The following is a 13317-nucleotide window of genomic DNA, read 5'->3' as shown; positions in this document are numbered from 1 at the left end:
TTACATTTTATTACTCCTTTAAAAACTCTTTTCACAAATCCTATATCACTGAGGAGTGGGTTGGTCCAATCTTTTATTGAGTGCAGACTTGTCCTGTTTATGACCCACAACTGATGCATCAGCCTATAAATGTGATTTTTCTGAAGCAATGGAGGACAAGTATTTCGTTCCTATGACAGGAAGGCATTTAACACACAAGCGTTCTGTTACTCTAAAAATGCCTCTGTTGCCAGCATCCCAGATAGGAAGCAGGGCTCCCCACAGATCATGCTTTTGCTGGAAAAGCACAGAATGTTTTAGGGAAGGTAGTCCTAATTGGTGTGAAACATCTTGAATCGCTGAAGTTCTCTAATGGACTTGAAAAAGCCCCTGGAGAATCAAAGGAAGAACAAAATGATGTAATGGTCTTGAAAAGAGAAAATAAAAACAGAATGAAAAAGCTTTAATTCATTTCAGAAAGAGATGTCAACTCTGAGTACTTGTGGATAAAGCTGCCAGATAATCTTTCTCAATTTGGGGGTGGAGAAGGGGGTAATGGTGGTAGAATTTGGGGGAGAAAGAGAAATATCAAACAGTTAGTGCCATCTAGTGGTTGTTTAGGATAAAGACAGAGAATTTCAGCAAATGAGAGAACTGGCTTTTTATACAGTACCTGAAACATGTGCAAACAGGCCGGTATACTACAGCTTCCTAGAGAAGGCTGGCTCGAATTTATATCTCCATTTATTCACTAAAAGTAATGAATATCAAGTGATAGGACAGAATTTTAATATAGTTTTGATAATAAAGCCTAAACAGAAAAGAGTTGAGCCCCTAAAGTCACATATAAAAAATAAGCTCTTTGATATTTTTAAAATAGGTGAATTTTGCTATGTTTCAACAAAGTCCGAATTAAAACTACCAAGTCATATTTAAGAGAGGAAAGATGCATATATTTCAAAATATCATGCCTCTGAGAGTTTTATTATCTGCAAACAAACACATTCTAAAGTTAGAATACTGAACTGAAGGTCTGTTCAAGAGAACAGGGTAGAATTCCATGGTCCATGAACTTGGATGGGAAAAATCTACATCTTTATTTTCACTATCCTAAAGGTGAAATTTAACGTTTCCTTCCATTAAGAATGTTGGGTACAAACCACAGTAATGTTAGCAATACCTGAGACTTTTACATCAAAAGAAATCAGACATTTTCATATTATTATACACTTTTTCTTATTACGATTAAACGATAATAGTTATCAGTTCCCAGCACCAAATATTGTTACTTCATGAGTAATAAAGGAGCAAATGTGTTACCATGTTATAAATTTAGTTATAAAAATATTTAAATAATCTTCCCTATAATTTATTCTCTTTGTAATCCTGTGTATTTTATTTATTTACAAACTTTACTCGGAGAGGGGGTTCATAGGCTTCATTAAACTTCCAGAAAGGTCCCTGGTGTAAAAAGGTCCCTGATTGAAAGGGATAGTTAAATCATGAAGTTGAAGCACATAATTTAGCAGTGAAGAACTCAGTCTCTGGAACCAGTTGCTTATATTGAAATCCTTCTTTCTAGTTTTACTGAGTGGCCCTGAGCCTCAGTTTACCCATATATTACACCCACTTCATAAGAGAGGCGTGAGATTTGAATGAGTTGACACACGTAAAGGCTGAAAGGAGAACCTCGCCCTTAGACGTACTCGGGGAGTATTAGCTTTGCCATTATTGCACAATGCAATTACTATGTTTAAAAACTTCCAGCCAAACAACTAAGATAAATGATCTGCATTTATAATATGTATGTATCAACTGCCCGCAGTTTTGATGGACAAGCATGCCTTGGCCAAGTATTTTTCATTTAGGAAAAAATATGTATTTTATATACTTTTTAAACTAATATTTATAATAACCCTTAAGAGTGTTAGTGTTTCCCCATTTTCTGAACCTTAGTTATGTGCCTGATCGACAGTCATACAGATGAAGTAGCTAGAATGTCAATTAAAATAAATTCTTCAGGGCGGAGCCTGTGGCTCAGTGAGTAGGGTGCCGGCCCCATATGCTGAGGGTGGCGGGTTCAAACCCAGCCCCGGCCAAACTGCAACAAAAAAATAGCCGGGCATTGTGGCAGGTGCCTGTAGTCCCAGCTGCTCTGGAGGCTGAGGCAAGAGAATCGCATAAGCCCAAAAGTTAGAGGTTGCTGTTGAAAGACTTGGGACAAGACCCCCACTCTGTCCTGGGCTACAGCGACCCCCGAGCCGTGTGACGCCACGGCACTCTACCCGAGGCCGGTACAGTGAGACTCTGTCTCTACAAAAAAAATAAATAAATAAAAAAAATAAATTCTTCAGTGTTTTTCACTCACCTAAACTTTAAAATCCAAAGGCTTTAGGACTTCATAAAGTGTACTTAAAAGGAAACATTTTTTTTAAAGTGGAAAAATAATCCATATCTAGATGTGTAGACAGAAGTAGTTTACACACTCACCTAATTGGAGGGACGATTAACACCAGAATGGGGAGGAGAAAGAATAAATGGAGAGCCCTTACCAATAGGAGCTCATCTGATCTTTACAACAAAATTGTGAATTATGGAGTTTTTTCCTACAAAAATATTTTAAGTGAAATGCTACATTTTGAACTCTTGAGGTAAGAGACGTGAACAAGATAGTTTTTGCCCTCGTGGGGTTTAATTTCCAAAGGTGAGGAGGAGGACCCAGACAAGTCTGTCCATTTGAGGCTGGTGGAGAAATGAGAATCAAAGGACAAAAACTAAGTCCACACGGCTATCATGTCACCAAGGATGGAACAGAGCTCTTGCTGAGAGTCTGCCGTGGTAATTCCTCTCACCAGCTTTCTAGGGAAAGTTGAGGTAGACTTTCGAGAGTGAAGACACAGCTGTGAACAGACTGCGCCTGCCACATTACCAAAGTGAATACGACCTGCAGATTTTTGTATGTTTGTCTGCGATGCAACTGGATTTTAGTGAAAATGCTCTCAAATTGGTAGGAGAAAGTCTGTGTTCGATTTTTAACTTTGCCACTTGTGAGCGGTGTGGCTGAGTTTTCATTTTTCTCCCTCATACCCTGGTGAGAACTAGAGGCATCTCAAAAGGCTCTTGTGAGGATTAAAGAAACTCATGTGAACACTTAGAGGTTTGTCCACAGTAGGCAATGCCACAAATTTGTAGTTATTATGATGTGAGTATCTATTGTTACTTACTCGTGAGGCACAGTTAATGCCTCCCTTTCCTATGAGGGAAATAGCTCTACTTGTCCAATTTTATCTTAATCACTAATGTGGGATTGGACAGTAAGATACACTAAACAGTGCAGGGATTAAGGTTTAGCAATAGACCATTTGCTGCACCTAGCACAGTTTCTGGCATAGAACAAGCAATCGTGACATTGTAGCGATTGTGATTATTACTTTTCTGAGTCTAATAAAGCACCTGTCCACTAGACTATTTATCAAATGTGTTATGCATTTGGATTGAGATACTGTTAATGTTTTTATTAAAAAGACTTGAACATTTTACTTGAAAATCTTGGGGAAAGAAGAGAAAAACCTTAAAAAGGCCAGAAATGTTAAAGGAGCACAAGGAATAACAACTCGTGAAAAAGTCATTTTTCCTTTATTAGAGTTCATAAGATCTTAGTAAGTGGCAGTCCAAAAGCATCTTCATATTTCAGATTTTTCTTCTGACTTCATATGAAAACAAGAAAGGATGTCTATACTATAACTGGAGAGGTATGGGAGATCTCTTGAAGAGAAAGCGTGTTGATGGAGACCAGATTTTCCCACCGACTTTATAATTATCTGATAAATGCAGATCTAGCCGGACTGAACATGTCAAACTAAGAAAGTTTAGCACCGGAGACAGAGACAAGAGTGCTGTGGAAGGGAGTTACACGGAAAGAGAGTTTAGTTTTAAACATTATTTGGGAAACCAGAATTCAGTGTTCAATACCTGCCTCATGTCATCTTTACGAATGTACCTACCCGTAGGGCTGGATCCAGATTTACTCCCCAAATTAAAGCACGCTGCTCTACAAAGGAGGGGGGCTGGTGATAATGGCCAAATTGTGAAAATTATGCTTTCTCTTCCTAAAACACAAACCCACTACAACTCGCACGTGCACTTCTCCCCGCGGCCCCTTCCAAACTCTCTTATTGTGGGGTAATTGGCAAGTTAGGAGGTCAAGCGTCGCTGCATTCCTCAAGCAGAAAGCAGCAGCTTCCTCTGCCAGAGGGTGGAAGGAGTGAGGGGCCACATGCTGAGCTATTCTTTTCAAATGAGTGAATTCTAACTCTGTTGTAGGAAGCTCCCAGAGGCAAAGCCTGGAGTCTGCGTTTAGGATTTTATAAGATCTTTTCAGCTCTCGGTCTCCCCACCTCCTTTCTAACTGCTTCCCGGAATTCCCATCTTCTGGGATCACTGAGAATTTCTGCACCTTGTGAGCCGCGCCCTGCTTAATTAGAGCACTCCTACCGCGTCCCAGACCTGACACCTGATCTTCCGGTCTCTAATTGCGACCCTGGTTCTATCTGCCCAGCGGCGGGAGGATCGTTGCCCGCCGCCCACTCCTGGTCCGCTGCCCCTTACTGCCCTCCGCTGGCCAAAGACGTTGCAGTTAGCCCTTGAGGTTTGGACGACTACCCAGGGAAAGCATTTATCTAACAATGACAGCTTTCAGAGGTTTATGACAGCTAGGCTTACAAGCACATAGGTCATAAAAGAAGAAGATGCTTATTGGAAAGGTGCAATGCATGTTTTTATTTGAATCTTAAGCATAGATGTTGAAAAAGATACTGCTTAGGTGATGTGGTTTCAGGGAATTAGGCAAAATTAAATAGTTTATTCCATTATTCAGAGTAGTAGCAACTTCAGATCCTTATTGTCTAGTTAATTGCCCAATTCTGCCTTTTACATGGTGTGAAGTGTCTCAACTCACTAGTCAGAGCTTCTGTCCTAAACTCTCAGCAACAGAAGAACCAGGTTCTCCTTATACGTGGGTGCTCTTGGCTGTAACTTGGGTGCCTTGGAAAGTTGTATAATTTCTCTTGATCCAGTAGGACAGCTGACCAGCCAAGCACAAGAGAGGTGTGAGTTACCTTAATTTCTGTTCACATATTGAGGGCATGGTCTATGTTTCAACGCTGGCAGGTGAACCTTGTAAGCCTGAACAACACATTGCAGACTCAGGTGATTTCAGTGGAGGCAGAGACCTGCAGACATCTGGGCCTCAGGAAACACCCAAAGAGAGAAAGTTTGCCTTTGGTGCCTTTCCCCACCCTCCTCTGCAGTATTTCCCTGACCCCATCTTCTTTCAAGGCCTGTAGGAACCAAAATGATCTCTTGCCTGTACCAGTCAAGTCTGACTCTTTACAGCAAGTGAGAGCAATACCTCTCCAGCGTCACCACCATGTGAACCACCTGGGGGGCTTGGTAAACCGCAGATTATGCTTTAGGATGTTTGGGATGTGCCCTGTCAGTCTGCCTTTCTTTTTTTTCTTTATTTTTTTTATTTTTTATTGTTAAATCATAGCTATGTACATTAGTGCAATCACCTGTACCCATTCTAAGATGCACCATAGATGTGGCCCCACCCATGACCCTCCCTCCACCAAAACCTCCCCCTTTCTTATACGTTTCCAGGAGATGTTGGTGCCACTGGTCCTCTGTGGAATACACTTTGAGTAGCAAGGCAATCAAATCATCTGATTAAAGGGATTTCTTTTAATCAAAGTGTAAATGAGTCTTAGGTCCAACTCAGCTAGTTGTCTGCATGTTAACAGGAGTTGTGTTCTTTCCGGCAACCCTTAGAGGTTTTAGGAAGAAGAGGAGAGTAACCTGTATGGTTCCTTGCAGGTGTCCTCAAACTTTTTAAACAGGGGACCAATTCACTGTCCCTCAGACAGTTGGAGGGCTGGACTATAGTTTAAAAAAAAAAAAACTATGAACAAATTCCTATGCACGCTGCACATGTCTTACTGTGAAGTAAAAAAACATAACGGGTGGTGGCTCACGCCTATAGTCCCAGCACTGTGGGAGGCCAAAGCGGGTGATTGCCTGAGCTCAGAGGTTCGAGCCCAGTATGACCAGCAGTGAGCCAGAGTAAGACCCGGTCTCTACTAACATCAAAAACAGCCGGACTTTGTGGTGGGCGTCTGGGGAGGCAACGGGACAGAGCATCGCCAGAGGAAGCATTGAAAAAAAGAAGAAAGAAAATGAACAACAACAACAAAAAGAGTACTTCAAAAGAAGAAGAATGATGAACAAGAAAGCTGAAATTAAAAATAAAAAAATTAAAAAAAAACATAACGGGAACAAATACAATCACACCACCTCATGTGGCCTGCAGGCTGCATTTTGAGGACCCCTGCAAGCCTCCTTTTCTGCAGCCGCAGTGGGGGCCAGAATGGACAGGGTTAGTTCCAGCAGAATTGAAAAGGTGTTTCTTTGGCTTCCAATCTCCTTTCTGTGCCCTTCCCTTCCCATTTTCCCCCATACCCCTCTTTCTACTTTACCCTTGAAACATGTGGTTCAAGGACATGAAAAAGCCACAAGTTTTATAATATTATTTAAATATTCTTTTAAAAAAAGGAATATAAAACTATTCACCACTGTTTGCCTTTATTTCCAATAAAGTAAACAATATACAGTTGGATAACATTCTGATTATTAGGAAAGTTTTTTTTTTTTTTTTTTTAATGGCTTCTGATCAACCAGTAACCCAAATACTGAAAAGTTTGAGTCTACATGTAAGGAATGAGTTGGGGTAAAGAAAAAACATGCAGATCAATAGTTTAGATTACAAAGTTTTTTCACACATCTATGTCAACAGGTCTGAAACTGTCCACATGGCTTAACCATCCGAGAAGGTTTCTATAAGCCAAGCCTAGAAATGGTTTCCTAGAGCAATCTTTAATGACCATTAACTAAGTCTTACTTGTTTATCTCATCAACACATCAGGATTTGTCTAATTTCCTCCTCTGGGTGGGGAGGTTATTGGTAATGATAAAGCTTTACCTTTTAGAAATTTTGTAAACACAATTTTGCATTTATATGACTATATATAGATATATAGATACAGATTCTGGCATGGCTGCCTTTAAATTATCCATTTAAATTGTTGCATTAAGAATCAACTATTTAATTTGAAACATTATGGCTTCAGGAAAATGTTCTATTCTTACATTGCTCAGAATGATGGTATTGCAGACACCTAGGCTTACCTGTGATTTTTGTTTTGGTAAATGTTTAAAAACAAAGAAAATCACTTACATATGCATGTTACATATACACATACAGAACAAATTAAGAAAAAAACACCCAGAATGGTCCTTAGGCAAAGAGTTAAACACAAGTTCTGATTGAATAATGGCTATGGAAATTTCCTTTAGCATTTAGAAAAGCTGTTCTCTAACGCAGAGGAAATAATATACCATGGCATCAAATGTTCTTTTCTGATAAAGGAAGCAACTAGAGAAAGCTTTTATTTATTTGTTCAAAGTAAACCGTGCTATCGATGCAACCCCCCCCATGCATTTCCTAGTAATACTTTCAAAATGAACATATCAAACTTGATTTATTAGAATGTAGTTACTTCTTCACACCACGCGTCAATCAAAAACCAAGAACCAAATTATATAAATATATATATATGTAAGAAATGTAAACAATTAACAAGCTTCATCTTCCAGACAAGAATGCCAAGTTAGTCTCTCTTCATAAAAAGCAGTAACAATTTAAGGACACTTCATATGTGCCTCTTTTGCTAGCACCATATCCCTCATCTGAATCTTTCCATTTCATAAGAAGTATTAACTCCCTACTGCTGTCTGGGGCACCAGTTACCCTTTCGGGATCAAGACCTCTGGCAGAGCCTCTTGGTCGTCAGAAGCATCTCTTTTCTTCTTTGATTTGCTATCATCCAATTCATTGTCAGATAAAGATTCTCTTTTTCTACCTTTTTCTTTACCAGTTTTTTGAGAATTAAGAAATGCTTTAATGAGCTCTGGACAATCTAAATTTTCTTCTGGTTCCCAGGTATTGTCAGCATCTGTAAATCCCTTCCACTCCAGGAAATACTCCACCTTCCCATTTATTACTTGTTGATCCAGAAATTTTTCCACCAGAAATTCTTCAGGCTCTGCCTCTTCAACCTTTTTACTCTTTCCAGTCTGCTTCTTTCCCATTTTTTCCAATGTAGTTTTACTGGAGACCATTTTTTAAAATTAAATCATAACTGTGTACATTAACACATTTATGGCAGTGGTTCTCAACCTTCCTAATGCCGTGGCCCTTTAATACAGTTCCTGTAGGTCGTGACCCACAGGTTGAGAACAGCTGATTTGTGGGGTACAATGTGCTGCTTTTATATACAATTTGGAATGCTTACTTTAAACTGATTAACATAGCCTTCACCTCACTTAACTATTTGTTGTGTTAAGACATTTATACTCTACTCTTAATAGATTTGACACGTACCCTTGTATTATGAGTAGGTGAGTTCCCACCAATACCTTCCCTCCACCGGGCCTCCCGCCTTTCCCTTCCCCTCCTCTTCCCTCCTTCATTCTGGGCTAGAGTTGTGTTTTATCATTTGTATGGAAGCGTGGGTAAATTATATATTGGTTTTTATAATAATACTGAGTACATTGGATACTTTTTCTTCCATTCTTGAGATCCTTTACTAAGAAGGTAGGTTCTACCTCCAGGTATATGTATACCATGGAATATTATGCAGCCATGAAAAGATGGAGGCCATTTTTTATTGCAGACTTGAAGAGCTATTATTCACCACCTTCAAGCTGCTCCGGGTTGTGGGTCTGCCTATTTAAATATTATTTTGTATGACAAAAATGCTTATAAATTCTTGATAATAGATGTGTTCCTATCTCAATTTTGCCACAGAATCCAGGCATACTTACAGAGTATTTCTTGACCAAGTGTCTGTAGCCAGTATTAGTTTCCAGAAACTAGTAAAACTTCAATAATTTTAGAAATAAAAGTCCAGTAAAAAATTGGTTTCAAAGTTTGTGCTAGTATGAACTAACAAGTATTTATTTCATTAAGATTTCGATCTAGTATGAAGAATTCTGGATTGGAGCTCAGAAAGTTTACCTCTAGTCTCAACTCTCAGGTGACCTACCTGCATGACCCTGATGAATAGCTGTAGAAACTGCACCTCAATTTTCTTCTTTGTCAAACCTACTTACTAATTGAGAAAATATTTACTGAAAACTTATTAGAGCTAGTAAGTACTAAATGCTTAAGTAGGATCAAATACTTCAAGTCAGAGGGTGTTTTGACATTGTATTTATTTGCTCCCAGAAAGCGATTTAGGCACACAGAATAAGGGCTCTAGCCATTGCTGTGCGATCCTTGGCATGGTAGGAGGCAACCTCCTCCTGTAGCCTGTTGCTTTCCTAAATCTGAGATTATGTCTGGAAGCCCTGAAGACTCAGCAGGCTGCCTCTTATAGCAACTTTCTCTGTTGGGTGATGGCCAGGAAAGGTGTCCAGCTGCACATAAATAAAATGTATCTAGTGAGCTGGGGTGGTTGTAACTTGGGTGGGCTCATCTGTCAGGGGTGCGGGTGCTGGCCAAGAGGAAGTGTTGAAGAACCCTAGTACCAGATGGGAATAGACTAGGGAGCTTTTTCAGCCAAGGGCCCCATTCCAGAACCAATGGTACAAGATGCAGTGCCAGAAATGTCACCAAGTCATGGCCCTGGAGACCAAATTTAAATTGGTAATCCTTCCAGCAGTTGGGAAAATAGGGAGCAGGCTATAACCTCCAGGGGAGGCATGAGGGCAGGGACACAGCAAGGTGTTGGGTGCTTGCCAACCAGGCTATGACAGTTCTAGGCAAAGCTCCAGACCCAGTAGTGAGGGGGCTGGCATGCTAAGCAGGAAATTGAGGCTGAAGGCTAGTTAGAGAACAGGGCTGCAGCCTGGTGTTCAGGGTTCATTAGACTCCAGGCAACAGTGGAAGATGAATTCCTGACTCCACGCACTGGTGTTAATCGCTGCCCTGGTCAGAGCTGGCTGACTGGGAGCCTGGACAGGACTGTGTCTGTGACTGGCCAGGAGTGGAAAGGCAAGAACCAGTGAAGGAGCTGTTTGGTATCCTCGGTCCCAGAATTGCCACCTCTACCACACCCTGTACAGGGCATTACATTATGGCGGCAGGGAACCAGTTCCTTGACTCATGAAGGTTTTGTAAGCTCTAGGGATAATTCTGTGGAATGTAAATGCTTCTGTGAAGTACAACATCTTAAGCTCTGCTTCCCTTTTCTTTCCTTAGAATTCTAGCATGAACCTATTGTCAATGCCCTCTAGTCAGAGACCACCAGGGACACACTTGTAGTTAGACAAGGTGAGTTGATTCCTCATCGTAACAAGGAAGAAAATACACCATGGAGATTGTGGGACACCTCAGCAAGAGCAGGTTAGAGACGACTGCTGATTATAGGGTCTGGACTTTGGTTGGGTACTTTTGGGGACAGTGTAAGAGAGCAGGGGTTTGTCCTAGAGTAGCTGCAGTCAGAGACACTGCAGGGATAGTTCGGTAATTAAGTTTCTTAGTAAGTCTTGTCTATGGGGAGAAGAGTCTAGAGTAAGGATAAAACTAAGAAGCGGCTGTCCGTCATACTAGCCAGGAGAGACGAGGATGGTTACTACTCTGTGGATTGCACAATGACCACATTTTTTTTAATGTTTATAATAGGGTTTAGTCTTTTTCTTGAAAGTAGATTTCTTAAAGTATATCTAATACCATTTTATTTCAATCCTTCATGGATCTTCTGTTCCTTGATCATTTTTGTTATTAAATGTTGTATACAGGAAACAAGCACTGATGTTTACCATGATTCGTGGCTCCATAGACTGTACAGCTTTTTCAATGTCCGGAAAGCGTAGTTTCAACCATTTTGAAAAGTTCAGGAACAGCCTAGGATTTTGCAGTTGTTTTTGAAGGCTGGAATTTTCCTGCTTGAAATTCTTCTTTGAATTCTAAGTAGTCTCTCTCTCTCTCTTTTTTTTTAATCAAAATATGTTATACACTGTTGGGGACAACTTGATTCGAATGGTCTTAACTTCTCCTATTGAGAACCATCCTCTGTGTTCTCATCTGAACACTCCCAGTACTCATCTCAGGCTCCCCAACAAACCTGCTTTTCCTTCACGGATGGGGCTGCCAGTCCTACGGGGGGTGTCAAGCAGCAAGCTGACCTCTTCTTCAGCCCAGGTCTGGCTCACCTTCGGTACTGAGGGGGGCAAGGGTCACGCAGCCCAACAACTAGAGGGTAGTGCAGTGCTGGGTCCTGGCGCTGCCACAATGACCACATTTTATTTTTTCCTAGATAAAATTATTAAATGGTCTTGTTTGTCTTACTTTATCATGGCCTCAGAGTAAACCGTATCTGATGTCGATGTTCCATGAGATGGATAATGTCCAGCAAGAGACACTATGGCCCCCCAGTGAGTACCGGGCCAGCTCGTGACCACACCATGTCCACCTCAAAAGTTCCAGGCAAGCTCCCAGAAGTCAGGGACTGCTTTTCTCTTTCTGAGTATGCTTTGGCCGATCTATACCAGGCAGTTTGAAAGACACGAGGTTTCCTGAATTTTTGATAGTCAAAATTTGGACAACACAGAGAAACTCATGTTCTCATGTTAATATTCTGGTGTCCCTTTTTGCACACTTTACTTTGCAGTCAAGAAATATAGCATGTTCCATGATGCTTCGTTAATCTCACTCAGATGTTGTTATTCATATTTTACAAAGAGAGAGATTGTGGTACAGAAAGTCAGAAGAGTTATCACAGATAAACACAAAATAAACTAGATGCAAAAGATTACAAAGATTGTGTGTAAGGTGAGTCAGGCAGAACTGGAAATAGCACGTGCTAAGCTGCCCCAATTGCACACTGGTCGTTGGTCACCAGAGCCACACACAGGGAGGCTCCCGTGGTGAGTAATGCCCCTACAGCCTGGTGTTTAAGTTCACAATGAGGGTGGTAATAGTCTTTCAGGGTTAGAAGGTATCACATGCGTATCTGGTTTTTCTTTAACATTGATACATTCATTCTTTAACATGACATAGCTCATATTATTACACATAAACATTGTTTGAGCCGACATTTTTTGTCTCCATGGACAAAGAATCTGTTGAGTTTACTTCCCAAACTGTTAAGGGGCAAGCTGTCATCTGGTTTATTTTCATTTTTTTTTCTCACTAGACTATATGCTACTTGAAGGCAAAAGTAATATCTTCATGACATTTCCCTAGAGTGGAGCACTGAATAGATGACCATAGAAAAATGATATTCATTTTTTCAAGGAGATGTATTAACCCAGGACCAAGATATTATGGCAAATTCAAAATCTCATCATCACTCCAATTCACATTGTAACTCCTAAATTTCTTTGATCTTAACCCAATCCTCCCCCACTGCTCAAGGAAAACAAATATCCACAAAAGACTTAGATACGAATGTTTATGACAGCTGTATTCATAAAAGCACAAACCGGAAAACAACTCAAATGTTCATCACAAGGTGAATGGATAATACACTATGTTATATGTATACAATGGAATACTGCTCAGCAATAGAAGGAAAACACTGATCGATACATACATCAACACGAATAATTCTCAGAAACACAAAATAGACTAGATGCAAAAGATTACATGATTCTATTTATGTGAAACTCCGAGAAGCCACCTCTAGTCTAAGGGACAGAAAGCAGATCAGGTGTTCCCTGGGTTCTGAGGGTGAGAGGCTGATTAACTGGAAAGGTCACAAAGGTTTTTGAGGTAATGACAGTGTTCTTTATCTTGGTGTGGCGGTGCTCACACAGGTGTACACGTTTGTCAAAACCCATTGAACTGTACAGGTGGAATTGGTGGACTTGTATATATATAGGTTAGACCTCAATAGAACTGATTTATAGGAAGTCTGTCTTGAGATCACCTGCTTTGCCAGCTGCAGACAATTTCCCCTGATCCCTGCTGATAGACTCATCTGTACTCTTAGTTTCAACCCCCCAGCCCACCCCCATGGTTCTCTTTAGAGGAAAAGATTGTCATCACCGTCATCAGAGGCCTCCGCGCTGCTGTGCAGCGGGTCGGTGTGAAGTTCTCATCTCGCGAGACTCCCCAGCGGCTCGCTCGCTGCGCTTGGCCTCTGGTTTATCAGCCCTCGCGGGGGTCCCACGTCACTGGCAGCTCTTCCTCAGCCTCTTTCCCTGGTTTCTTATCATCGATTAGGCTGTCTCATTTTCCAGGTTCAGCCCTTTAGGGTCTCACTTCTGTGCTGCACC

General features: G+C 40.8%; 2 pseudogenes; both read right to left on the bottom strand.

Moving 5' to 3' along the window:
• Positions 1–7668: 7668 nt before the first annotated feature.
• Positions 7669–8184, bottom strand: LOC128589780 (chromobox protein homolog 3-like; annotated as a pseudogene).
• A 2758-nt stretch (positions 8185–10942) lies between these two features.
• LOC128589779 (cytochrome c oxidase assembly factor 6 homolog) lies at positions 10943–13056 on the bottom strand (annotated as a pseudogene).
• Between the last annotated feature and the right edge of the window lie 261 nt (positions 13057–13317).

The sequence above is a fragment of the Nycticebus coucang genome, chromosome 7, assembly GCF_027406575.1.
Source record: "Nycticebus coucang isolate mNycCou1 chromosome 7, mNycCou1.pri, whole genome shotgun sequence".
NCBI classification, from domain to species: domain Eukaryota; kingdom Metazoa; phylum Chordata; class Mammalia; order Primates; family Lorisidae; genus Nycticebus; species Nycticebus coucang.
This window is presented reverse-complemented; position numbering and strand designations above follow the sequence as displayed.